The 26,256-nt window shown below is 35.0% G+C and overlaps 25 non-coding genes across 25 annotated transcripts; 14 read left to right on the top strand and 11 right to left on the bottom strand.

Moving 5' to 3' along the window:
- Positions 1 to 9,953: 9,953 nt before the first annotated feature.
- Positions 9,954 to 10,024, top strand: Trnag-gcc (transfer RNA glycine (anticodon GCC)). Its single transcript has one exon. It is a non-coding gene; the product is annotated as a tRNA-Gly (tRNA).
- Positions 10,025 to 10,356: 332 nt separating this feature from the next.
- Positions 10,357 to 10,428, bottom strand: Trnae-uuc (transfer RNA glutamic acid (anticodon UUC)). Its single transcript has one exon. It is a non-coding gene; the product is annotated as a tRNA-Glu (tRNA).
- A 629-nt stretch (positions 10,429 to 11,057) lies between these two features.
- Trnag-gcc (transfer RNA glycine (anticodon GCC)) lies at positions 11,058 to 11,128 on the top strand. Its single transcript has one exon. It is a non-coding gene; the product is annotated as a tRNA-Gly (tRNA).
- Positions 11,129 to 11,460: 332 nt separating this feature from the next.
- Trnae-uuc (transfer RNA glutamic acid (anticodon UUC)) lies at positions 11,461 to 11,532 on the bottom strand. Its single transcript has one exon. It is a non-coding gene; the product is annotated as a tRNA-Glu (tRNA).
- A 629-nt stretch (positions 11,533 to 12,161) lies between these two features.
- On the top strand, positions 12,162 to 12,232 carry Trnag-gcc (transfer RNA glycine (anticodon GCC)). The gene has a single exon. It is a non-coding gene; the product is annotated as a tRNA-Gly (tRNA).
- Positions 12,233 to 12,564: 332 nt separating this feature from the next.
- Positions 12,565 to 12,636, bottom strand: Trnae-uuc (transfer RNA glutamic acid (anticodon UUC)). The gene has a single exon. It is a non-coding gene; the product is annotated as a tRNA-Glu (tRNA).
- Positions 12,637 to 13,265: 629 nt separating this feature from the next.
- Trnag-gcc (transfer RNA glycine (anticodon GCC)) lies at positions 13,266 to 13,336 on the top strand. Its single transcript has one exon. It is a non-coding gene; the product is annotated as a tRNA-Gly (tRNA).
- Positions 13,337 to 13,668: 332 nt separating this feature from the next.
- Trnae-uuc (transfer RNA glutamic acid (anticodon UUC)) lies at positions 13,669 to 13,740 on the bottom strand. The gene has a single exon. It is a non-coding gene; the product is annotated as a tRNA-Glu (tRNA).
- Positions 13,741 to 14,369: 629 nt separating this feature from the next.
- On the top strand, positions 14,370 to 14,440 carry Trnag-gcc (transfer RNA glycine (anticodon GCC)). The gene has a single exon. It is a non-coding gene; the product is annotated as a tRNA-Gly (tRNA).
- A 332-nt stretch (positions 14,441 to 14,772) lies between these two features.
- Positions 14,773 to 14,844, bottom strand: Trnae-uuc (transfer RNA glutamic acid (anticodon UUC)). Its single transcript has one exon. It is a non-coding gene; the product is annotated as a tRNA-Glu (tRNA).
- Positions 14,845 to 15,473: 629 nt separating this feature from the next.
- On the top strand, positions 15,474 to 15,544 carry Trnag-gcc (transfer RNA glycine (anticodon GCC)). Its single transcript has one exon. It is a non-coding gene; the product is annotated as a tRNA-Gly (tRNA).
- A 332-nt stretch (positions 15,545 to 15,876) lies between these two features.
- On the bottom strand, positions 15,877 to 15,948 carry Trnae-uuc (transfer RNA glutamic acid (anticodon UUC)). Its single transcript has one exon. It is a non-coding gene; the product is annotated as a tRNA-Glu (tRNA).
- A 629-nt stretch (positions 15,949 to 16,577) lies between these two features.
- On the top strand, positions 16,578 to 16,648 carry Trnag-gcc (transfer RNA glycine (anticodon GCC)). The gene has a single exon. It is a non-coding gene; the product is annotated as a tRNA-Gly (tRNA).
- A 332-nt stretch (positions 16,649 to 16,980) lies between these two features.
- Positions 16,981 to 17,052, bottom strand: Trnae-uuc (transfer RNA glutamic acid (anticodon UUC)). Its single transcript has one exon. It is a non-coding gene; the product is annotated as a tRNA-Glu (tRNA).
- Positions 17,053 to 17,681: 629 nt separating this feature from the next.
- Trnag-gcc (transfer RNA glycine (anticodon GCC)) lies at positions 17,682 to 17,752 on the top strand. The gene has a single exon. It is a non-coding gene; the product is annotated as a tRNA-Gly (tRNA).
- Positions 17,753 to 18,084: 332 nt separating this feature from the next.
- Positions 18,085 to 18,156, bottom strand: Trnae-uuc (transfer RNA glutamic acid (anticodon UUC)). Its single transcript has one exon. It is a non-coding gene; the product is annotated as a tRNA-Glu (tRNA).
- A 629-nt stretch (positions 18,157 to 18,785) lies between these two features.
- On the top strand, positions 18,786 to 18,856 carry Trnag-gcc (transfer RNA glycine (anticodon GCC)). Its single transcript has one exon. It is a non-coding gene; the product is annotated as a tRNA-Gly (tRNA).
- A 332-nt stretch (positions 18,857 to 19,188) lies between these two features.
- Trnae-uuc (transfer RNA glutamic acid (anticodon UUC)) lies at positions 19,189 to 19,260 on the bottom strand. Its single transcript has one exon. It is a non-coding gene; the product is annotated as a tRNA-Glu (tRNA).
- A 629-nt stretch (positions 19,261 to 19,889) lies between these two features.
- Trnag-gcc (transfer RNA glycine (anticodon GCC)) lies at positions 19,890 to 19,960 on the top strand. Its single transcript has one exon. It is a non-coding gene; the product is annotated as a tRNA-Gly (tRNA).
- Positions 19,961 to 20,292: 332 nt separating this feature from the next.
- Trnae-uuc (transfer RNA glutamic acid (anticodon UUC)) lies at positions 20,293 to 20,364 on the bottom strand. The gene has a single exon. It is a non-coding gene; the product is annotated as a tRNA-Glu (tRNA).
- A 629-nt stretch (positions 20,365 to 20,993) lies between these two features.
- Trnag-gcc (transfer RNA glycine (anticodon GCC)) lies at positions 20,994 to 21,064 on the top strand. Its single transcript has one exon. It is a non-coding gene; the product is annotated as a tRNA-Gly (tRNA).
- A 332-nt stretch (positions 21,065 to 21,396) lies between these two features.
- Trnae-uuc (transfer RNA glutamic acid (anticodon UUC)) lies at positions 21,397 to 21,468 on the bottom strand. The gene has a single exon. It is a non-coding gene; the product is annotated as a tRNA-Glu (tRNA).
- A 629-nt stretch (positions 21,469 to 22,097) lies between these two features.
- Trnag-gcc (transfer RNA glycine (anticodon GCC)) lies at positions 22,098 to 22,168 on the top strand. Its single transcript has one exon. It is a non-coding gene; the product is annotated as a tRNA-Gly (tRNA).
- A 1,030-nt stretch (positions 22,169 to 23,198) lies between these two features.
- On the top strand, positions 23,199 to 23,269 carry Trnag-gcc (transfer RNA glycine (anticodon GCC)). The gene has a single exon. It is a non-coding gene; the product is annotated as a tRNA-Gly (tRNA).
- Positions 23,270 to 24,296: 1,027 nt separating this feature from the next.
- On the top strand, positions 24,297 to 24,367 carry Trnag-gcc (transfer RNA glycine (anticodon GCC)). Its single transcript has one exon. It is a non-coding gene; the product is annotated as a tRNA-Gly (tRNA).
- The last annotated feature ends 1,889 nt before the right edge of the window (positions 24,368 to 26,256 follow it).

Below are 26,256 nucleotides of genomic sequence, written 5' to 3'. Positions count from 1 at the left end.
GTGTGTTTTTTTCACATGTCGCACCGTATCTCAAAAACGATTCTTGATTATGGCTTTAAACTTTAAATACTTCTTAGTTATATTAATCTTAATATCTGTATACTTTTTGGTGATGATTCAAAATTTAATTTTTGAGTTATTGAGTATTTTGTAAAAAAGGGGGAGGTTTTTTTTGTGAAAATAAGATTACAACTTTTTGAGTTACGGCACTTTGTAACTAAAACAGGGGTGTGTTTTTTTTCACATGTCGCACCATATCTCAAAAACGATTTATGATTATTACTTAAAACTTTACACATGTCTTTGTTATATTAATTTTAAGATCTGTATACGTTTTGGTGATGATTCAAAATTTCATTTTTGAGTTATTGAGTATTTTGTAAAAAAAAAAAGGGGGGGTTTACATGTCGCACCATATCTCAAAAACGATTTATGATTATTGCTTAAAACTTTACACATGTCTTTGTTATATTAATCTTAAAATCTGTATACGTTTTGGTGATGATTCAAAATTTCATTTTTGAGTTATTGAGTATTTTGTAAAAAAAAAAAGGGGGGTTTACATGTCGCACCATATCTCAAAAACGATTTATGATTATTGCTTAAAACTTTACACACTTCTTTATATTAATCTAAGGATCTGTATACTTTTTGGTGATGATTCATTTTTATATTTTCGAGTTATTGAGTTTTTTGTAAAAAAAAGAGGTTTTTTTCACATGTTGCGCTGTATCTCTATTGCTTAAAACTTAACAGGCTAATGTTGCGTCGGGTTTCCAAATACATCTTGTACAATGATGAATCTTCCTATTGAGCGGGAATAAGGAAGGAGTCAGGATATACTAAGCATGACATCCTGTACAACCCTGTGTTATTCAAAAAAGATTTCTGTTTTTTTCACAAGACGACGGGCGTATCATGCGCTCATGGCGCAGCTGTTTATTTAAATATTGATCAAGTCGAAATGCTATCTAAAACACTTACCACTCATTCAAAAAAGAAGGGTCTGACTTGTTTTTATCATACTGCTTTTATTACATTATAGATGTCGGTTTCCGTTCGATTCCGTTAAATACCAATTCCTCAGAGCAATTGGTACTTTGCGGAACGGAACGGAACGGAAAAATAAATTAAAAAGTTTAAATCAGATCCAACTTGATTACTGTTTCTAATCCTCGTCGGAACGAGAGGTGGAAGGCCTCTTTAAAAAATATAATTACCAATGGAAGGAGTAAGACTTTTTGTCTAAGCTGCCTTTGTTTTAAATTCTTAATTATTTATCTGGTCGGGAATGCTATCTAAAACACTTATTTCTTCTGCAAAAAGGGGTGTCAGACCCATTTTTTTTTATCCTACTGCTTTTATTACATTATAGATGTCTGTTTCCGTTCGATTCCGTTAAATACCAATTCCTCAGAGCAATTGGTACTTTGCGGAACGGAACGGAACGGAACGGAATAATAAATTAAAAAGTTTAAATCAGATTCAACTTCATTACTGTTTCTAATCCTCGTCGGCACGAGAGGTGGAAGGCCTCTTTTAAAAAATATAATTACCAATGGAAGGAGTAAGACTTTTTGTCTAAGCTGCCTTTATTTTAAATTCTTAATTATATATCTGGTCGGGAATGCTATCTAAAACACTTATTTCTTCTGCAAAAAGGGGTGTCAGACACATTTTTTTATCATACTGCTTTTATTACATTATAAATGTCTGGTTCCGTTCGATTCCGTTAAATACCAATTCCTGAGAGCAATTGGTACTTTACGGAACGGAACGGAACGGAATAATAAATTAAAAAGTTTAAATCAGATTCAACTTGATTACTGTTTCTAATCCTCGTCGGCACGAGAGGTGGAAGGCCTCTTTTAAAAAATATAATTACCAATGGAAGGAGTAAGATTTTTTGTTTTTGTCTAAGCTGCCTTTATTTTAAATTCTTAATTATTTATCTGGTCGGGAATGCTATCTAAAACACTTATTTCTTCTGCAAAAAGGGGTGTCAGACACATTTTTTTTTATCATACTGCTTTTATTACATTATAAATGTCTGGTTCCGTTCGATTCCGTTAAATACCAATTCCTCAGAGCAATTGGTACTTTGCGGAACGGAACGGAACGGAATAATAAATTAAAAAGTTTAAATCAGATTCAACTTGATTACTGACAGTCTGTTTCTAATTCTCGTCGGCACGAGAGGTGGAAGGCCTCTTTTAAAAAATATAATTACCAATGAAAGGAGTAAGATTTTTTGTTTTTGTCTAAGCTGCCTTTGTTTTAAATTCTTAATTATTTATCTGGTCGGGAATGCTATCTAAAACACTTATTTCTTCTGCAAAAAGGGGTGTCAGACACATGTTTTTATTAAACTGCTTTTATTACATTATAAATGTCTGGTTCCGTTCGATTCCGTTAAATACCAATTCCTCAGAGCAATTGGTACTTTGCGGAACGGAACGGAACGGAATAATAAATTAAAAAGTTTAAATCAGATTCAACTTGATCACTGTTTCTAATCCTCGTCGGAACGAGAGGTGGAAGGCCTCTTTTAAAAAATATAATTACCAATGGAAGGATTAAGACTTTTTGTCTAAGCTGCCTTTATTTTAAATTCTTAATTATATATCTGGTCGGGAATGCTATCTAAAACACTTATTTCTTCTGCAAAAAGGGGTGTCAGACACATTTTTTTATCATACTGCTTTTATTACATTATAAATGTCTGGTTCCGTTCGATTCCGTTAAATACCAATTCCTCAGAGCAATTGGTACTTTACGGAACGGAACGGAACGGAATAATAAATTAAAAAGTTTAAATCAGATTCAACTTGATCACTGTTTCTAATCCTCGTCGGAACGAAAGGTGGAAGGCCTCTTTTAAAAAATATAATTACCAATGGAAGAAGTAAGACTTTTTGTCTATCCGGCCTTTGTGTTAAATTCTTAATTATTTATCTGGTCGGGAATGCTATCTAAAACACTTATTTCTTCTGCAAAAAGGGGTGTCAGACCCATTTTTTTTATCCTACTGCTTTTATTACATTATAGATGTCTGTTTCCGTTCGATTCCGTTAAATACCAATTCCTCAGAGCAATTGGTACTTTGCGGAACGGAACGGAACGGAATAATAAATTAAAAAGTTTAAATCAGATTCAACTTGATTACTGTTTCTAATCCTCGTCGGCACGAGAGGTGGAAGGCCTCTTTTAAAAAATATAATTACCAATGGAAGGAGTAAGACTTTTTGTCTAAGCTGCCTTTATTTTAAATTCTTAATTATATATCTGGTCGGGAATGCTATCTAAAACACTTATTTCTTCTGCAAAAAGGGGTGTCAGACACATTTTTTTTTATCATACTGCTTTTATTACATTATAAATGTCTGGTTCCGTTCGATTCCGTTAAATACCAATTCCTCAGAGCAATTGGTACTTTGCGGAACGGAACGGAACGGAATAATAAATTAAAAAGTTTAAATCAGATTCAACTTGATTACTGTTTCTAATTCTCGTCGGCACGAGAGGTGGAAGGCCTTTTAAAAAATATAATTACCAATGAAAGGAGTAAGATTTTTTGTTTTTGTCCAAGCTGCCTTTGTTTTAAATTCTTAATTATTTATCTGGTCGGGAATGCTATCTAAAACACTTATTTCTTCTGCAAAAAGGGGTGTCAGACACATTTTTTTTATCATACTGCTTTTATTACATTATAAATGTCTGGTTCCGTTCGATTCCGTTAAATACCAATTCCTCAGAGCAATTGGTACTTTGCGGAACGGAACGGAACGGAATAATAAATTAAAAAGTTTAAATCAGATTCAACTTGATTACTGTTTCTAATTCTCGTCGGCACGAGAGGTGGAAGGCCTCTTTTAAAAAATATAATTACCAATGGAAGGAGTAAGATTTTTTGTTTTTGTCTAAGCTGCCTTTGTTTTAAATTCTTAATTATTAAGAATTTAAAACAAAGGCAGCTTAGACAAAAACAAAAAATCTTACTCCTTCCATTGGTAAATAAATTATTTATCTGGTCGGGAATGCTATCTAAAACACTTATTTCTTCTGCAAAAAGGGGTGTCAGACACATTTTTTTTTTATCATACTACTTTTATTTCATTATAAATGTCTGGTTCCGTTCGATTCCGTTAAATACCAATTCCTCAGAGCAATTGGTACTTTGCGGAACGGAATAATAAATTTAAAAAGTTAAAATCAGAACCAATGTGTCTAATCATCGTCGGAAAGGACGACGTGAGGTCAGTCTAGATATCATAATGCATGACTTGCAAATGCGTTAATTTCATGATAATTTATCAGGACAATCCGACATATTTATTTACAGAATAGTTCCCGATGTTATACATTATTGCACATTTCACCTGTGAAGATGAGATTATAGTACATTTGTGTTCTTTGTATATGGAAAACCGTAAAACACAGAAATTTTAAAGTTTGTTTTGTTTTAAAGATTTTTCGAAATTTTGATAAATGCCCCCTTTGGATACCTTAAATGAAATTCTGTTCCGTTCCGTTCCGTTCCGTTCCGTTCCGTTCCGTAAAGTACCAATAGCCCCAAACAACCTCGTATTCTGTAAGATCAAAGAATAATTAAGATAGCTGTAGAGTTTTATGAAAATCCAAGTTGACTTGAAAAAGTTATAGTAATAATCAAAAGATGACTATCTAAATTTAATCATTTTTTTTATGTATTGATTTAATTCTTTTATATAACAGCAATGAATTAAACAACCAAATAACCTAGAATTTTATAACATCTATATTTAATTTAATGAGATGGGCTGCTTCAGACCGGTCAAGACAAAAACAATTTAAGGTCAAGACTAGTCGAGATAGGTCGAGACTGGTCGACACTGGTCTAGCCTTGGTCGAGACAATTTCAGACTAAACCAAGATCTATCTAATGCCTATCGTTTTGTTGTGTCTATATTCTAATCGTAAGTGTATAACATCATCAGAATTTTCTTAGTTTTTCTATTCGCCATACATATGGAAAATCTCTTTGAAAAAAAACCAAGTATCGACATGATTCCGACAAATACTCATTGTTTATCAAAATACCATAGTGAAACGTTCTGCTTAGTAGTATTGGTTTTTATAAGAAGAAGGCAAAAAACCTCATTATAGATACCAGGAATAAATTTACAAAACACTCATCAGTGACGCTCCAATCAAAAAAGTTATAAAAGGCCAAATAAAGAACGAAGTTGAAGAGCATTGAGGACCAAAATTCCTAAAAGTTTTGCCAAATACAGGTAAGGTAATCTATTCATGAGGTTGAAAAGCCTTAGTTTCAAAGGATACCAAAGGGAAATTTAAACTCATAAGTTTAAAATAAGCTGACAAAAAGTAGAGGTGATATCACGTGCCACGGAAGGGCAATTAATAATAAGTCAAATAACCATGGTTGCATATGTTTGATCCACTTATGGTACAGCTTTTATCAAATTAAGTCCACTTGTTTATAGCATAATGTATGTATGTATGTATGTATGTATGTATGTATGTATGTATGTATGTATGTATGTATGTATGTATGTATGTATGTATGTATGTATGTATGTATGTATGCATGAATGCATGCATGTATGTATGTATGTATGCATGTATGTATGTATGTATGTATGTATGTATGTATGTATGTATGTATGTATGTATGTATGTATGTATGTATGTATGTATGTATGTATGTATGTATGTATGTATGTATGTATGTATGTATGTATGTATGTATGTATGTATGTATGTATGTATGTATGTATGTATGTATGTATGTATGTATGTATGTATGTATGTATGTAAAACTATGTATGTATGTATGTATGTATGTATGTATGTATGTATGTATGTATGTATGTATGTATGTATGTATGTATGTATGTATGTATGTATGTATGTATGCATGTATGTATGTATGTATGTATGTATGTATGTATGTATGTATGTATGTATGTATGTATGTATGTATGTATGTATGTATGTATGTATGTATGTATGTATGTATGTATGTATGTATGTATGTATGTATGTATGTATGTAAAACTATGTATGTATGTATGTATGTAAAACTATGTATGTATGTATGTATGTATGTATGTATGTATGTATGTATGTATGTATGTATGTATGTATGTATGTATGTATGTATGTATGTATGTATGTATGTATGTATGTATGTATGTATGTATGTATGTATGTATGTATGTATGTATGTATGTATGTATGTATGTATGTATGTATGTATGTATGTATGTATGTATGTATGTATGTATGTATGTATGTATGTATGTATGTATGTATGTATGTATGTATGTAAAACTATGTATGTATGTATGTATGTATGTATGTATGTATGTATGTATGTATGTAAAACTATGTATGTATGTATGTATGTATGTATGTATGTATGTATGTATGTATGTATGTATGTATGTATGTATGTATGTATGTATGTATGTATGTATGTATGTATGTATGTATGTATGTATGTATGTATGTATGTATGTATGTATGTATGTATGTATGTATGTATGTATGTATGTATGTATGTATGTATGTATGTATGTATGTATGTATGTATGTATGTATGTATGTAAAACTATGTATGTATGTATGTATGTATGTATGTATGTATGTATGTATGTATGTATGTATGTATGTATGTATGTATGTATGTATGTATGTATGTATGTATGTATGTATGTATGTATGTATGTATGTATGTATGTATGTATGTATGTATGTATGTATGTATGTATGTAAAACTATGTATGTATGTATGTATGTATGTATGTATGTATGTATGTATGTATGTATGTATGTATGTATGTATGTATGTATGTATGTATGTATGTATGTATGTATGTATGTATGTATGTATGTATGTATGTATGTATGTATGTATGTATGTATGTATGTATGTATGTATGTATGTATGTATGATTGCAAATGTAATTTAAAACAGGTTGAACCAGTGTTATTCAGTGAATGGGTTTTACAATACAGTTATGCTTGTTTTTTTAAAACTGGGAAGAATATATGTAGAATATGTTAAAAACAGTTTGAATCAGTGTTATTAAAATAGTTTGAATCAGTGTTATTAAAAATAGTTTGAATCAGTGTTATCAAAAATAGTTTGAGTAAGTGTTATTAAAAATAGTTTGAATCATTGTTATTAAAAATAGTTTACATGTTGTAGAATATAGTTATATTAATTAAAATTCGAAAAGTAAATGTCGGATTTGTTTAAGGTGGTACCTAACACTACAGGGAGATAACTCTGTAAAGTCAGGTAAACGTTTTAATTACGTTTTGTTGTAAAAGGAATATTAAGCTTCTCAATAAAAAAAAATGGTGTTTGTCAAACTGCTATATAATCAGTATAATTTTTCTAACTAAACGGTTGATTCCAAATTTTTGATTTTTTTTATATTTTTGTTAATTTATGAAAATTAAACGAGCCAAATTAGTTTAAGTGAAAGTGTTTGGTACTACTTTAAACAATATATGTTTTGTACAATATAATAGTGTCTATCAAATTAGAAAAACATATTATGTAAGATTCATTCATCAAAAGTTACAAACAGTGTTAAAATATGGATTGTTCTATAATGTATTAATGTCAAATAAACATGAAAATGAAATTTAGATGTAGCTTGTCTTCAAATATGTGTATAAGTGTTTAAATCATATATGTATTGTACTCATGATATGTTCAAGTCTATCAAACCCAGGAAAAACAAAAATGTGTCCATAGTACACGGATGCCCAATCCGCACTATCATTTTCTTTGTTCAGTGAACCGTGAAAATGGGATATAACCTCTTATTTGGCATAAAAAAAAGAAAGATCATATCATAGGAAATATGTGTTCTAAGTTTCAAGTTCATCAATAATTACCTTGATCAGAAACTGTAACCTGAAGCGACGAACGAACGAACAAACGAACGAACGAACGAACGAACGAACGAACGAACGAACGAACGAACGAACGAACGAACGGATGGACGCACGGACGAACGGACGCACAAACCAGAAAAATTAATGTCCATAAATGGGGCATACAAAAGTATTAGCTGTCTGTTTAATTGCTCAAAACAGTTTGAAAAAGTGGTGGTTAAATGGAGTTTGTGTTGTAATATATAACTTTGTCAATAAACAGGTAAAAAAAAATATAAAGCATTTGTTCAACATTCTAATTATGCTTTTAACTACCTTTTAGTGACAAATAGTACCCTTACAGCAGAACTTTAAGTCTTAATTTTCTTTTTTATTGCTGTACTTTGTGTCGAACTGATGGGTCCAGCCTTTTTCTTTTTCAATTAAGTTTTAAAGTTTATTATTACGTTGTGCTGTAACTTCAGTGGAACTGGAAAAAATGTTTAACCCCAATCCCATCTCGTTATTGAGCTTGTTATTTTGTGATTGTCATAAGCTGCTGTCTGTCATATCTGTTTTATTATATTGTTTTGTATATAGATTATTCCTTCGGTTTTCCCGATTGAATTTGCCACCACTGGAGCACTGGATTATTCTTTTTGGCGAGTTTCGTGTTGGTAAGCCTTTAATTTTCTGTGTATTGCATGTGAACTGTAATTTTAATGTGAATAGATGGAGACGCAGGATAAACGTACATGATACAGAATGCAAAGTTAACCAGAAGGACATCAAAAAGGCAACATACACAGAGATGATTTCAGTTTCCCAATTATGACTTTCCATATCTATGTAGCAACATTCCAATAGCGCATGCATACGAAATATATATCTCCCAATTGATACGATATTCCCGGGCTTGTGTTTCCTATCATGATTCCCATGATAGAGAGTTGTTGCTCACAATGAAGCTATTAAACCCAGAGTTCCAAATGGTGAAGTTCAAATCTTCCCTTCGTAAATTTTACGGACGCCATCACGAGTTGGTTGACCGTTATTGAATTACCGTTTCACAGATGATATCAGTTATGTTCCTTATTTCGGAACTACAATTCCCTTCCATTTTCCCGAATTTGACCTACCGAATCAGACTATTTACCGGATTTGTAATAACATAAGCACCACAACGGGTGCCACATGTGGAAAAGAATCTGCTCACCCTTCCGGATCACCTGAAATCACCCCCAGGTTTTGTTGGGGTTCGTGTTGCTTAGTCTTTAGTTTTCTATGTGGTGTCTTGAGTTCTATTATTTGTCTGTTTGTCTTTTACTTTTTTAGCCATGGCGTTGTCAGTTTACTTTTGATCTATGAGTTTCACTGTCCCTTTGGTATCTTTCGCCCCTCCCATACAGCCTTTACCAACATGCAGGTGTCTATACCATAGTTCAATATCAATAAACTTTTCCAGTACGCAAGATTTGTCTCCAATATAAACTATCTACAAGATACTATCTGCAGGATTCTATCTACAAGATACTATCTACAAAATACTAGCTACAAGATTTTATCTACAAGATACTATTTGATCGATGATATCTGCAAATACTATTTGAAAGCTAAACTATCTACAAGGTGCTATCTACAAGATATACTATCTACAAGATATACTATCTACAAGATATACTATCTTCAAAATATACTATCTACAAGATATACTATCTACAATATACTATCTACAAGATAAACATAAGCCATGGTGGTGCTCCTACTAAAGGAGGGAGATACGGAACATACATACATAGCGGGGTCAATGTAAGGTCGGCATCCTGTAAAAGAGTTCCATATTCATACATGTAAGATAATATAGTTCCATCCGTAAACACTCAATCACAGGACAGCTGGAAATATCAATCGTCAATTTTTCCTGTTTGTTTTTCGTGTTCCTACACGTTGTACCGACAATGTTGAATAATAAACATGCCATCTATCATACATACCATGTAACACGTGGTAATCATGTACTGTCCTTATATGATCGAGTTAGACATTATGTGTTATAAGCATCGGTGGTTCAGTGGTAGAATGCTCGCCTGCCACGCGGGCGGCCCGGGTTCGATTCCCGGCCGATGCATTTCTTTTTTCTTATCTTTGCCACTTTCTAAAGTACCAACTGGCAATGTAGAGTGAGGATAGCACAGTTTTATAGTTTCAATACGTAACAATTATGGACGTTGTTTGAAATTAATTGTGGTGATATGTTACAACATTCAAACAACTACTACAGTCTTTTTGAAAATGTCCTTTTACAAATGTAGGAATACCAAATGATGTAACTATTTCCTATCATGTCAGTTGAAAGTCGGAAAAGTCTAAACTAAATACACTTCTCATCTGTAACTTTTTCTTTCCTAATGGCATGTATTACAACAACAGTAATGTGATAAAGATGACCAAAAACTAAAGCTCCGATGCCGGGAATCGAACCCGGGCCGTCTGGGTGAAAACCAGAAATCCTAACCACTAGACCACATCGGACTTACTATAACAAGCTTAATTTAAGCTACATATAAGCAGGAATCGACTGTTTGATCACTGTGCTTAAACCATGTTTGTGTCAACATATGATAATTGTGAGTCTGCATCAAAGTAAATCATTTCAAAGCTAACCCTGTCTACCTTTCTTATACAAACATATAGCAGGAATGTTCTGAAGGTGTATTTCGTTCGATCTTAAAAAAGTAAAGAAATAATGTAATTGTAATGTACAGGTAGTTTGTCGGCAAAATCGCCAAAACTAAATACTTTATTACACATGTTACAGTGGCCGTAATTAATGTTCATTTACCGAAATGGATTAATCGACCACTCCCCCTTTTTACATCTAGATTTCCATTGTGAAGCGGTTTCAATTAAATTACTGACGCGAAACCGACGGCATATACACACTAAGCATAGAATTTGAATCACGAGATTATGTCGCAGATTGGCAATTAAGTAAGTACTAAATGCACATCGTTTGTCTCTTGTCAATCATGTTTTTCGTGTTCCTACACGTTGTACCGACAATGTTGAATAATAAACATGCCATCTATCATACATACCATGTAACACGTGGTAATCATGTACTGTCCTTATATGATCGAGTTAGACATTATGTGTTATAAGCATCGGTGGTTCAGTGGTAGAATGCTCGCCTGCCACGCGGGCGGCCCGGGTTCGATTCCCGGCCGATGCATTTCTTTTTTCTTATCTTTGCCACTTTCTAAAGTACCAACTGGCAATGTAGAGTGAGGATAGCACAGTTTTATAGTTTCAATACGTAACAATTATGGACGTTGTTTGAAATTAATTGTGGTGATATGTTACAACATTCAAACAACTACTACAGTCTTTTTGAAAATGTCCTTTTACAAATGTAGGAATACCAAATGATGTAACTATTTCCTATCATGTCAGTTGAAAGTCGGAAAAGTCTAAACTAAATACACTTCTCATCTGTAACTTTTTCTTTCCTAATGGCATGTATTACAACAACAGTAATGTGATAAAGATGACCAAAAACTAAAGCTCCGATGCCGGGAATCGAACCCGGGCCGTCTGGGTGAAAACCAGAAATCCTAACCACTAGACCACATCGGACTTACTATAACAAGCTTAATTTAAGCTACATATAAGCAGGAATCGACTGTTTGATCACTGTGCTTAAACCATGTTTGTGTCAACATATGATAATTGTGAGTCTGCATCAAAGTAAATCATTTCAAAGCTAACCCTGTCTACCTTTCTTATACAAACATATAGCAGGAATGTTCTGAAGGTGTATTTCGTTCGATCTTAAAAAAGTAAAGAAATAATGTAATTGTAATGTACAGGTAGTTTGTCGGCAAAATCGCCAAAACTAAATACTTTATTACACATGTTACAGTGGCCGTAATTAATGTTCATTTACCGAAATGGATTAATCGACCACTCCCCCTTTTTACATCTAGATTTCCATTGTGAAGCGGTTTCAATTAAATTACTGACGCGAAACCGACGGCATATACACACTAAGCATAGAATTTGAATCACGAGATTATGTCGCAGATTGGCAATTAAGTAAGTACTAAATGCACATCGTTTGTCTCTTGTCAATCATGTTTTTCGTGTTCCTACACGTTGTACCGACAATGTTGAATAATAAACATGCCATCTATCATACATACCATGTAACACGTGGTAATCATGTACTGTCCTTATATGATCGAGTTAGACATTATGTGTTATAAGCATCGGTGGTTCAGTGGTAGAATGCTCGCCTGCCACGCGGGCGGCCCGGGTTCGATTCCCGGCCGATGCATTTCTTTTTTCTTATCTTTGCCACTTTCTAAAGTACCAACTGGCAATGTAGAGTGAGGATAGCACAGTTTTATAGTTTCAATACGTAACAATTATGGACGTTGTTTGAAATTAATTGTGGTGATATGTTACAACATTCAAACAACTACTACAGTCTTTTTGAAAATGTCCTTTTACAAATGTAGGAATACCAAATGATGTAACTATTTCCTATCATGTCAGTTGAAAGTCGGAAAAGTCTAAACTAAATACACTTCTCATCTGTAACTTTTTCTTTCCTAATGGCATGTATTACAACAACAGTAATGTGATAAAGATGACCAAAAACTAAAGCTCCGATGCCGGGAATCGAACCCGGGCCGTCTGGGTGAAAACCAGAAATCCTAACCACTAGACCACATCGGACTTACTATAACAAGCTTAATTTAAGCTACATATAAGCAGGAATCGACTGTTTGATCACTGTGCTTAAACCATGTTTGTGTCAACATATGATAATTGTGAGTCTGCATCAAAGTAAATCATTTCAAAGCTAACCCTGTCTACCTTTCTTATACAAACATATAGCAGGAATGTTCTGAAGGTGTATTTCGTTCGATCTTAAAAAAGTAAAGAAATAATGTAATTGTAATGTACAGGTAGTTTGTCGGCAAAATCGCCAAAACTAAATACTTTATTACACATGTTACAGTGGCCGTAATTAATGTTCATTTACCGAAATGGATTAATCGACCACTCCCCCTTTTTACATCTAGATTTCCATTGTGAAGCGGTTTCAATTAAATTACTGACGCGAAACCGACGGCATATACACACTAAGCATAGAATTTGAATCACGAGATTATGTCGCAGATTGGCAATTAAGTAAGTACTAAATGCACATCGTTTGTCTCTTGTCAATCATGTTTTTCGTGTTCCTACACGTTGTACCGACAATGTTGAATAATAAACATGCCATCTATCATACATACCATGTAACACGTGGTAATCATGTACTGTCCTTATATGATCGAGTTAGACATTATGTGTTATAAGCATCGGTGGTTCAGTGGTAGAATGCTCGCCTGCCACGCGGGCGGCCCGGGTTCGATTCCCGGCCGATGCATTTCTTTTTTCTTATCTTTGCCACTTTCTAAAGTACCAACTGGCAATGTAGAGTGAGGATAGCACAGTTTTATAGTTTCAATACGTAACAATTATGGACGTTGTTTGAAATTAATTGTGGTGATATGTTACAACATTCAAACAACTACTACAGTCTTTTTGAAAATGTCCTTTTACAAATGTAGGAATACCAAATGATGTAACTATTTCCTATCATGTCAGTTGAAAGTCGGAAAAGTCTAAACTAAATACACTTCTCATCTGTAACTTTTTCTTTCCTAATGGCATGTATTACAACAACAGTAATGTGATAAAGATGACCAAAAACTAAAGCTCCGATGCCGGGAATCGAACCCGGGCCGTCTGGGTGAAAACCAGAAATCCTAACCACTAGACCACATCGGACTTACTATAACAAGCTTAATTTAAGCTACATATAAGCAGGAATCGACTGTTTGATCACTGTGCTTAAACCATGTTTGTGTCAACATATGATAATTGTGAGTCTGCATCAAAGTAAATCATTTCAAAGCTAACCCTGTCTACCTTTCTTATACAAACATATAGCAGGAATGTTCTGAAGGTGTATTTCGTTCGATCTTAAAAAAGTAAAGAAATAATGTAATTGTAATGTACAGGTAGTTTGTCGGCAAAATCGCCAAAACTAAATACTTTATTACACATGTTACAGTGGCCGTAATTAATGTTCATTTACCGAAATGGATTAATCGACCACTCCCCCTTTTTACATCTAGATTTCCATTGTGAAGCGGTTTCAATTAAATTACTGACGCGAAACCGACGGCATATACACACTAAGCATAGAATTTGAATCACGAGATTATGTCGCAGATTGGCAATTAAGTAAGTACTAAATGCACATCGTTTGTCTCTTGTCAATCATGTTTTTCGTGTTCCTACACGTTGTACCGACAATGTTGAATAATAAACATGCCATCTATCATACATACCATGTAACACGTGGTAATCATGTACTGTCCTTATATGATCGAGTTAGACATTATGTGTTATAAGCATCGGTGGTTCAGTGGTAGAATGCTCGCCTGCCACGCGGGCGGCCCGGGTTCGATTCCCGGCCGATGCATTTCTTTTTTCTTATCTTTGCCACTTTCTAAAGTACCAACTGGCAATGTAGAGTGAGGATAGCACAGTTTTATAGTTTCAATACGTAACAATTATGGACGTTGTTTGAAATTAATTGTGGTGATATGTTACAACATTCAAACAACTACTACAGTCTTTTTGAAAATGTCCTTTTACAAATGTAGGAATACCAAATGATGTAACTATTTCCTATCATGTCAGTTGAAAGTCGGAAAAGTCTAAACTAAATACACTTCTCATCTGTAACTTTTTCTTTCCTAATGGCATGTATTACAACAACAGTAATGTGATAAAGATGACCAAAAACTAAAGCTCCGATGCCGGGAATCGAACCCGGGCCGTCTGGGTGAAAACCAGAAATCCTAACCACTAGACCACATCGGACTTACTATAACAAGCTTAATTTAAGCTACATATAAGCAGGAATCGACTGTTTGATCACTGTGCTTAAACCATGTTTGTGTCAACATATGATAATTGTGAGTCTGCATCAAAGTAAATCATTTCAAAGCTAACCCTGTCTACCTTTCTTATACAAACATATAGCAGGAATGTTCTGAAGGTGTATTTCGTTCGATCTTAAAAAAGTAAAGAAATAATGTAATTGTAATGTACAGGTAGTTTGTCGGCAAAATCGCCAAAACTAAATACTTTATTACACATGTTACAGTGGCCGTAATTAATGTTCATTTACCGAAATGGATTAATCGACCACTCCCCCTTTTTACATCTAGATTTCCATTGTGAAGCGGTTTCAATTAAATTACTGACGCGAAACCGACGGCATATACACACTAAGCATAGAATTTGAATCACGAGATTATGTCGCAGATTGGCAATTAAGTAAGTACTAAATGCACATCGTTTGTCTCTTGTCAATCATGTTTTTCGTGTTCCTACACGTTGTACCGACAATGTTGAATAATAAACATGCCATCTATCATACATACCATGTAACACGTGGTAATCATGTACTGTCCTTATATGATCGAGTTAGACATTATGTGTTATAAGCATCGGTGGTTCAGTGGTAGAATGCTCGCCTGCCACGCGGGCGGCCCGGGTTCGATTCCCGGCCGATGCATTTCTTTTTTCTTATCTTTGCCACTTTCTAAAGTACCAACTGGCAATGTAGAGTGAGGATAGCACAGTTTTATAGTTTCAATACGTAACAATTATGGACGTTGTTTGAAATTAATTGTGGTGATATGTTACAACATTCAAACAACTACTACAGTCTTTTTGAAAATGTCCTTTTACAAATGTAGGAATACCAAATGATGTAACTATTTCCTATCATGTCAGTTGAAAGTCGGAAAAGTCTAAACTAAATACACTTCTCATCTGTAACTTTTTCTTTCCTAATGGCATGTATTACAACAACAGTAATGTGATAAAGATGACCAAAAACTAAAGCTCCGATGCCGGGAATCGAACCCGGGCCGTCTGGGTGAAAACCAGAAATCCTAACCACTAGACCACATCGGACTTACTATAACAAGCTTAATTTAAGCTACATATAAGCAGGAATCGACTGTTTGATCACTGTGCTTAAACCATGTTTGTGTCAACATATGATAATTGTGAGTCTGCATCAAAGTAAATCATTTCAAAGCTAACCCTGTCTACCTTTCTTATACAAACATATAGCAGGAATGTTCTGAAGGTGTATTTCGTTCGATCTTAAAAAAGTAAAGAAATAATGTAATTGTAATGTACAGGTAGTTTGTCGGCAAAATCGCCAAAACTAAATACTTTATTACACATGTTACAGTGGCCGTAATTAATGTTCATTTACCGAAATGGATTAATCGACCACTCCCCCTTTTTACATCTAGATTTCCATTGTGAAGCGGTTTCAATTAAATTACTGACGCGAAACCGACGGCATATACACACTAAGCATAGAATTTGAATCACGAGATTATGTCGCAGATTGGCAATTAAGTAAGTACTAAATGCACATCGTTTGTCTCTTGTCAATCATGTTTTTCGTGTTCCTACACGTTGTACCGACAATGTTGAATAATAAACATGCCATCTATCATACATACCATGTAACACGTGGTAATCATGTACTGTCCTTATATGATCGAGTTAGACATTATGTGTTATAAGCATCGGTGGTTCAGTGGTAGAATGCTCGCCTGCCACGCGGGCGGCCCGGGTTCGATTCCCGGCCGATGCATTTCTTTTTTCTTATCTTTGCCACTTTCTAAAGTACCAACTGGCAATGTAGAGTGAGGATAGCACAGTTTTATAGTTTCAATACGTAACAATTATGGACGTTGTTTGAAATTAATTGTGGTGATATGTTACAACATTCAAACAACTACTACAGTCTTTTTGAAAATGTCCTTTTACAAATGTAGGAATACCAAATGATGTAACTATTTCCTATCATGTCAGTTGAAAGTCGGAAAAGTCTAAACTAAATACACTTCTCATCTGTAACTTTTTCTTTCCTAATGGCATGTATTACAACAACAGTAATGTGATAAAGATGACCAAAAACTAAAGCTCCGATGCCGGGAATCGAACCCGGGCCGTCTGGGTGAAAACCAGAAATCCTAACCACTAGACCACATCGGACTTACTATAACAAGCTTAATTTAAGCTACATATAAGCAGGAATCGACTGTTTGATCACTGTGCTTAAACCATGTTTGTGTCAACATATGATAATTGTGAGTCTGCATCAAAGTAAATCATTTCAAAGCTAACCCTGTCTACCTTTCTTATACAAACATATAGCAGGAATGTTCTGAAGGTGTATTTCGTTCGATCTTAAAAAAGTAAAGAAATAATGTAATTGTAATGTACAGGTAGTTTGTCGGCAAAATCGCCAAAACTAAATACTTTATTACACATGTTACAGTGGCCGTAATTAATGTTCATTTACCGAAATGGATTAATCGACCACTCCCCCTTTTTACATCTAGATTTCCATTGTGAAGCGGTTTCAATTAAATTACTGACGCGAAACCGACGGCATATACACACTAAGCATAGAATTTGAATCACGAGATTATGTCGCAGATTGGCAATTAAGTAAGTACTAAATGCACATCGTTTGTCTCTTGTCAATCATGTTTTTCGTGTTCCTACACGTTGTACCGACAATGTTGAATAATAAACATGCCATCTATCATACATACCATGTAACACGTGGTAATCATGTACTGTCCTTATATGATCGAGTTAGACATTATGTGTTATAAGCATCGGTGGTTCAGTGGTAGAATGCTCGCCTGCCACGCGGGCGGCCCGGGTTCGATTCCCGGCCGATGCATTTCTTTTTTCTTATCTTTGCCACTTTCTAAAGTACCAACTGGCAATGTAGAGTGAGGATAGCACAGTTTTATAGTTTCAATACGTAACAATTATGGACGTTGTTTGAAATTAATTGTGGTGATATGTTACAACATTCAAACAACTACTACAGTCTTTTTGAAAATGTCCTTTTACAAATGTAGGAATACCAAATGATGTAACTATTTCCTATCATGTCAGTTGAAAGTCGGAAAAGTCTAAACTAAATACACTTCTCATCTGTAACTTTTTCTTTCCTAATGGCATGTATTACAACAACAGTAATGTGATAAAGATGACCAAAAACTAAAGCTCCGATGCCGGGAATCGAACCCGGGCCGTCTGGGTGAAAACCAGAAATCCTAACCACTAGACCACATCGGACTTACTATAACAAGCTTAATTTAAGCTACATATAAGCAGGAATCGACTGTTTGATCACTGTGCTTAAACCATGTTTGTGTCAACATATGATAATTGTGAGTCTGCATCAAAGTAAATCATTTCAAAGCTAACCCTGTCTACCTTTCTTATACAAACATATAGCAGGAATGTTCTGAAGGTGTATTTCGTTCGATCTTAAAAAAGTAAAGAAATAATGTAATTGTAATGTACAGGTAGTTTGTCGGCAAAATCGCCAAAACTAAATACTTTATTACACATGTTACAGTGGCCGTAATTAATGTTCATTTACCGAAATGGATTAATCGACCACTCCCCCTTTTTACATCTAGATTTCCATTGTGAAGCGGTTTCAATTAAATTACTGACGCGAAACCGACGGCATATACACACTAAGCATAGAATTTGAATCACGAGATTATGTCGCAGATTGGCAATTAAGTAAGTACTAAATGCACATCGTTTGTCTCTTGTCAATCATGTTTTTCGTGTTCCTACACGTTGTACCGACAATGTTGAATAATAAACATGCCATCTATCATACATACCATGTAACACGTGGTAATCATGTACTGTCCTTATATGATCGAGTTAGACATTATGTGTTATAAGCATCGGTGGTTCAGTGGTAGAATGCTCGCCTGCCACGCGGGCGGCCCGGGTTCGATTCCCGGCCGATGCATTTCTTTTTTCTTATCTTTGCCACTTTCTAAAGTACCAACTGGCAATGTAGAGTGAGGATAGCACAGTTTTATAGTTTCAATACGTAACAATTATGGACGTTGTTTGAAATTAATTGTGGTGATATGTTACAACATTCAAACAACTACTACAGTCTTTTTGAAAATGTCCTTTTACAAATGTAGGAATACCAAATGATGTAACTATTTCCTATCATGTCAGTTGAAAGTCGGAAAAGTCTAAACTAAATACACTTCTCATCTGTAACTTTTTCTTTCCTAATGGCATGTATTACAACAACAGTAATGTGATAAAGATGACCAAAAACTAAAGCTCCGATGCCGGGAATCGAACCCGGGCCGTCTGGGTGAAAACCAGAAATCCTAACCACTAGACCACATCGGACTTACTATAACAAGCTTAATTTAAGCTACATATAAGCAGGAATCGACTGTTTGATCACTGTGCTTAAACCATGTTTGTGTCAACATATGATAATTGTGAGTCTGCATCAAAGTAAATCATTTCAAAGCTAACCCTGTCTACCTTTCTTATACAAACATATAGCAGGAATGTTCTGAAGGTGTATTTCGTTCGATCTTAAAAAAGTAAAGAAATAATGTAATTGTAATGTACAGGTAGTTTGTCGGCAAAATCGCCAAAACTAAATACTTTATTACACATGTTACAGTGGCCGTAATTAATGTTCATTTACCGAAATGGATTAATCGACCACTCCCCCTTTTTACATCTAGATTTCCATTGTGAAGCGGTTTCAATTAAATTACTGACGCGAAACCGACGGCATATACACACTAAGCATAGAATTTGAATCACGAGATTATGTCGCAGATTGGCAATTAAGTAAGTACTAAATGCACATCGTTTGTCTCTTGTCAATCATGTTTTTCGTGTTCCTACACGTTGTACCGACAATGTTGAATAATAAACATGCCATCTATCATACATACCATGTAACACGTGGTAATCATGTACTGTCCTTATATGATCGAGTTAGACATTATGTGTTATAAGCATCGGTGGTTCAGTGGTAGAATGCTCGCCTGCCACGCGGGCGGCCCGGGTTCGATTCCCGGCCGATGCATTTCTTTTTTCTTATCTTTGCCACTTTCTAAAGTACCAACTGGCAATGTAGAGTGAGGATAGCACAGTTTTATAGTTTCAATACGTAACAATTATGGACGTTGTTTGAAATTAATTGTGGTGATATGTTACAACATTCAAACAACTACTACAGTCTTTTTGAAAATGTCCTTTTACAAATGTAGGAATACCAAATGATGTAACTATTTCCTATCATGTCAGTTGAAAGTCGGAAAAGTCTAAACTAAATACACTTCTCATCTGTAACTTTTTCTTTCCTAATGGCATGTATTACAACAACAGTAATGTGATAAAGATGACCAAAAACTAAAGCTCCGATGCCGGGAATCGAACCCGGGCCGTCTGGGTGAAAACCAGAAATCCTAACCACTAGACCACATCGGACTTACTATAACAAGCTTAATTTAAGCTACATATAAGCAGGAATCGACTGTTTGATCACTGTGCTTAAACCATGTTTGTGTCAACATATGATAATTGTGAGTCTGCATCAAAGTAAATCATTTCAAAGCTAACCCTGTCTACCTTTCTTATACAAACATATAGCAGGAATGTTCTGAAGGTGTATTTCGTTCGATCTTAAAAAAGTAAAGAAATAATGTAATTGTAATGTACAGGTAGTTTGTCGGCAAAATCGCCAAAACTAAATACTTTATTACACATGTTACAGTGGCCGTAATTAATGTTCATTTACCGAAATGGATTAATCGACCACTCCCCCTTTTTACATCTAGATTTCCATTGTGAAGCGGTTTCAATTAAATTACTGACGCGAAACCGACGGCATATACACACTAAGCATAGAATTTGAATCACGAGATTATGTCGCAGATTGGCAATTAAGTAAGTACTAAATGCACATCGTTTGTCTCTTGTCAATCATGTTTTTCGTGTTCCTACACGTTGTACCGACAATGTTGAATAATAAACATGCCATCTATCATACATACCATGTAACACGTGGTAATCATGTACTGTCCTTATATGATCGAGTTAGACATTATGTGTTATAAGCATCGGTGGTTCAGTGGTAGAATGCTCGCCTGCCACGCGGGCGGCCCGGGTTCGATTCCCGGCCGATGCATTTCTTTTTTCTTATCTTTGCCACTTTCTAAAGTACCAACTGGCAATGTAGAGTGAGGATAGCACAGTTTTATAGTTTCAATACGTAACAATTATGGACGTTGTTTGAAATTAATTGTGGTGATATGTTACAACATTCAAACAACTACTACAGTCTTTTTGAAAATGTCCTTTTACAAATGTAGGAATACCAAATGATGTAACTATTTCCTATCATGTCAGTTGAAAGTCGGAAAAGTCTAAACTAAATACACTTCTCATCTGTAACTTTTTCTTTCCTAATGGCATGTATTACAACAACAGTAATGTGATAAAGATGACCAAAAACTAAAGCTCCGATGCCGGGAATCGAACCCGGGCCGTCTGGGTGAAAACCAGAAATCCTAACCACTAGACCACATCGGACTTACTATAACAAGCTTAATTTAAGCTACATATAAGCAGGAATCGACTGTTTGATCACTGTGCTTAAACCATGTTTGTGTCAACATATGATAATTGTGAGTCTGCATCAAAGTAAATCATTTCAAAGCTAACCCTGTCTACCTTTCTTATACAAACATATAGCAGGAATGTTCTGAAGGTGTATTTCGTTCGATCTTAAAAAAGTAAAGAAATAATGTAATTGTAATGTACAGGTAGTTTGTCGGCAAAATCGCCAAAACTAAATACTTTATTACACATGTTACAGTGGCCGTAATTAATGTTCATTTACCGAAATGGATTAATCGACCACTCCCCCTTTTTACATCTAGATTTCCATTGTGAAGCGGTTTCAATTAAATTACTGACGCGAAACCGACGGCATATACACACTAAGCATAGAATTTGAATCACGAGATTATGTCGCAGATTGGCAATTAAGTAAGTACTAAATGCACATCGTTTGTCTCTTGTCAATCATGTTTTTCGTGTTCCTACACGTTGTACCGACAATGTTGAATAATAAACATGCCATCTATCATACATACCATGTAACACGTGGTAATCATGTACTGTCCTTATATGATCGAGTTAGACATTATGTGTTATAAGCATCGGTGGTTCAGTGGTAGAATGCTCGCCTGCCACGCGGGCGGCCCGGGTTCGATTCCCGGCCGATGCATTTCTTTTTTCTTATCTTGCCACTTCTAAAGTACAACTGGCAATGTAGAGTGAGGATAGCACAGTTTTTATAGTTTCAATACGTAACAATTATGGACGTTGTTTGAAATTAATTGTGGTGATATGTTACAACATTCAAACAACTACTACAGTCTTTTGAAAATGTCCTTTTACAAATGTAGGAATACCAAATGATGTAACCTATTTCCTATCATGTCAGTTGAAAGTCGGAAAAGTCTAAACTAAATACACTTCTCATCTGTAACTTTTTCTTTCCTAATGGCATGTATTACAACAACAGTAATGTGATAAAGATGACCAAAAACTAAAGCTCCGATGCCGGAATCGAACCCGGGCCGTCTGGGTGAAAACCAGAAATCCTAACCACTAGACCACATCGGACTTACTATAACAAGCTTAATTTAAGCTACATATAAGCAGGAATCGACTGTTTGATCACTGTGCTTAAACCATGTTTGTGTCAACATATGATAATTGTGAGTCTGCATGCAAAGTAAATCATTTCAAAGCTAACCTGTCTACCTTTCTTATACAAACATATAGCAGGAATGTTCTGAAGGTGTATTTCGTTCGATCTTAAAAAGTAAAGAAATAATGTAATTGTAATGTACAGGTAGTTTGTCGGCAAAATCGCCAAAACTAAATACTTTATTACACATGTTACAGTGGCCGTAATTAATGTTCATTTACCGAAATGGATTAATCGACCACTCCCCCCTTTTTACATCTAGATTTCCATTGTGAAGCGGTTTCAATTAAATTACTGACGCGAAACCGACGGCATATACACACTAAGCATAGAATTTGAATCACGAGATTATGTCGCAGATTGGCAATTAAGTAAGTACTAAATGCACATCGTTTGTCTCTTGTCAATCATGTTTTTCGTGTTCCTACACGTTGTACCGACAATGTTGAATAATAAACATGCCATCTATCATACATACCATGTAACACGTGGTAATCATGTACTGTCCTTATATGATCGAGTTAGACATTATGTGTTATAAGCATCGGTGGTTCAGTGGTAGAATGCTCGCCTGCCACGCGGGCGGCCCGGGTTCGATTCCCGGCCGATGCATTTCTTTTTTCTTATCTTTGCCACTTTCTAAGTACCAACTGGCAATGTAGAGTGAGGATAGCACAGTTTTATAGTTTCAATACGTAACAATTAGTGGACGTTGTTTGAAATTAATTGTGTGATATGTTACAACATTCAAACAACTACTACAGTCTTTTTGAAAATGTCCTTTTACAAATGTAGGAATACCAAATGATGTAACTATTTCCTATCATGTCAGTTGAAAGTCGGAAAAGTCTAAACTAAATACACTTCTCATCTGTAACTTTTTCTTTCCTAATGGCATGTATTACAACAACAGTAATGTGATAAAGATGACAAAAACTAAAGCTCCGATGCGGGAATCGAACCCGGGCCGTCTGGGTGAAAACCAGAAATCCTAACCACTAGACCACATCGGACTACTATAACAGCTTAATTTAAGCTACATATAAGCAGGAATCGACTGTTTGATCACTGTGCTTAAACCATGTTTGTGTCAACATATGATAATTGTGAGTCTGCATCAAAGTAAATCATTTCAAAGCTAACCCTGTCTACCTTCTTATACAAACATATAGCAGGAATGTTCTGAAGGTGTATTTCGTTCGATCTTAAAAAAAGTAAAGAAATAATGTAATTGTAATGTACAGGTAGTTTGTCGGCAAAATCGCCAAAACTAAATACTTTATTACACATGTTACAGTGGCCGTAAATTAATGTTCATTTACCGAAATGGATTAATCGACCACTCCCCCTTTTACATCTAGATTTCCATTGTGAAGCGGTTTCAATTAAATTACTGACGCGAAACCGACGGCATATACACACTAAGCATAGAATTGAATCACGAGATTATGTCGCAGATTGGCAATTAAGTAAGTACTAAATGCACATCGTTTGTCTCTTGTCAATCATGTTTTTCGTGTTCCTACACGTTGTACCGACAATGTTGAATAATAAACATGCCATCTATCATACATACCATGTAACACGTGGTAATCATGTACTGTCCTTATATGATCGAGTTAGACATTATGTGTTATAAGCATCGGTGGTTCAGTGGTAGAATGCTCGCCTGCCACGCGGGCGGCCCGGGTTCGATTCCCGGCCGATGCATTTCTTTTTTCTTATCTTTGCCACTTTCTAAAGTACCAACTGGCAATGTAGAGTGAGGATAGCACAGTTTTATAGTTTCAATACGTAACAATTATGGACGTTGTTTGAAATTAATTGTGGTGATATGTTACAACATTCAAACAACTACTACAGTCTTTTTGAAAATGTCCTTTTACAAATGTAGGAATACCAAATGATGTAACTATTTCCTATCATGTCAGTTGAAAGTCGGAAAAGTCTAAACTAAATACACTTCTCATCTGTAACTTTTTCTTTCCTAATGGCATGTATTACAACCACAGTAATGTGATAAAGATGACCAAAAACTAAAGCTCCGATGCCGGGAATCGAACCGGGCCGTCTGGGTGAAAACCAGAAATCCTAACCACTAGACCACATCGGACTTACTATAACAAGCTTAATTTAAGCTACATATAAGCAGGAATCGACTGTTTGATCACTGTGCTTAAACCATGTTTGTGTCAACATATGATAATTGTGAGTCTGCATCAAAGTAAATCATTTCAAAGCTAACCCTGTCTACCTTTCTTATAACAAACATATAGCAGGAATGTTCTGAAGGTGTATTTCGTTCGATCTTAAAAAAGTAAAGAAATAATGTAATTGTAATGTACAGGTAGTTTGTCGGCAAAATCGCCAAAACTAAATACTTTATTACACATGTTACAGTGGCCGTAATTAATGTTCATTTACCGAAATGGATTAATCGACCACTCCCCCTTTTTACATCTAGATTTCCATTGTGAAGCGGTTTCAATTAAATTACTGACGCGAAACCGACGGCATATACACACTAAGCATAGAATTTGAATCACGAGATTATGTCGCAGATTGGCAATTAAGTAAGTACTAAATGCACATCGTTGTCTCTTGTCAATCATGTTTTTCGTGTTCCTACACGTTGTACCGACAATGTTGAATAATAAAACATGCCATCTATCATACATACCATGTAACACGTGGTAATCATGTACTGTCCTTATATGATCGAGTTAGACATTATGTGTTATAAGCATCGGTGGTTCAGTGGTAGAATGCTCGCCTGCCACGCGGGCGGCCCGGGGTTCGATTCCCGGCCGATGCATTTCTTTTTTCTTATCTTTGCCACTTTCTAAAGTACCAACTGGCAATGTAGAGTGAGGATAGCACAGTTTTATAGTTTCAATACGTAACAATTATGGACGTTGTTTGAAATTAATTGTGGTGATATGTTACAACATTCAAACAACTACTACAGTCTTTTTGAAAATGTCCTTTTACAAATGTAGGAATACCAAATGATGTAACTATTTCCTATCATGTCAGTTGAAAGTCGGAAAAGTCTAAACTAAATACACTTCTCATCTGTAACTTTTCTTTCTAATGGCATGTATTACAACAACAGTAATGTGATAAAGATGACCAAAAACTAAAGCTCCGATGCGGGAATCGAACCCGGGCCGTCTGGGTGAAACCAGAAATCCTAACCACTAGACCACATCGGACTTACTATAACAAGCTTAATTTAAGCTACATATAAGCAGGAATCGACTGTTTGATCACTGTGCTTAAACCATGTTTGTGTCAACATATGATATTGTGAGTCTGCATCAAAGTAAATCATTCAAAGCTAACCCTGTCTACCTTTCTTATACAAACATATAGCAGGAATGTTCTGAAGGTGTATTTCGTTCGATCTTAAAAAAGTAAAGAAATAATGTAATTGTAATGTACAGGTAGTTTGTCGGCAAATCGCCAAAACTAAATACTTTATTACACATGTTACAGTGGCCGTAATTAATGTTCATTTACCGAAATGGATTAATCGACCACTCCCCCTTTTTACATCTAGATTTCCATTTGTGAAGCGGTTTCAATTAAATTACTGA

This window comes from Mytilus trossulus, chromosome 5 (assembly GCF_036588685.1).
Source record: "Mytilus trossulus isolate FHL-02 chromosome 5, PNRI_Mtr1.1.1.hap1, whole genome shotgun sequence".
NCBI classification, from domain to species: domain Eukaryota; kingdom Metazoa; phylum Mollusca; class Bivalvia; order Mytilida; family Mytilidae; genus Mytilus; species Mytilus trossulus.
This window is presented reverse-complemented; position numbering and strand designations above follow the sequence as displayed.